This window comes from Olea europaea, chromosome 16, assembly GCF_002742605.1.
Source record: "Olea europaea var. sylvestris chromosome 16, O_europaea_v1, whole genome shotgun sequence".
Lineage (NCBI taxonomy): Eukaryota > Viridiplantae > Streptophyta > Magnoliopsida > Lamiales > Oleaceae > Olea > Olea europaea.
In genome coordinates, this window is record NC_036252.1 from 5,353,973 (window position 1) to 5,354,578 (window position 606).

The window sequence follows — 606 nt, forward strand, 5'->3', positions numbered from 1 at the left end:
TTCCAAACAGTCCACTTTGTTGACTTCTCGGCCAAGGCTTTGCTCTAACTCGAATACTGCCAACTTGTCCTTCAACGCTTTTAGGTCAGTCTCTTCCTTTGCTTTGTCATTGCATTCCTTATTGAAAACCATCAGTCTGGCTTTGAAGGCCTGAATATTGGCCATTTACTTTTGCAATTCAGAATCCATTCAAGATTCCTTGATTATTCTTTTGCCAATCACTGGCTCTCCTAAGGCCACTATATTTGGCCTCATCTGTTTGAATATCTCAGTGATTGCGTCCACTGAGAATGGTTCTTCGCTTTGTGCGACAACTTGAGTTTCTTCCCCGTCTTGTACCACTCTGACAGGTCCATAGTTTCCTTCGTACATAAGCTTTTCCACTGAGTTTGCTTCTGCGACAAAAGGCCTATGATCGGCCTGCACCACTTCTGCTTCGCCTTTGTCATTCCAAAAAATCAGGCATTGATGGAGCGACGAGGGTATACATCGACTTCCGTGTATCCAATCCCTTCCTAAGAGCACGTTGTAACTAGTAGGACCATCTATTACAAAGAAGACAGTGGTCCTAGTAGTCGTACCTATAGTTATGTCCAATGGCATAAC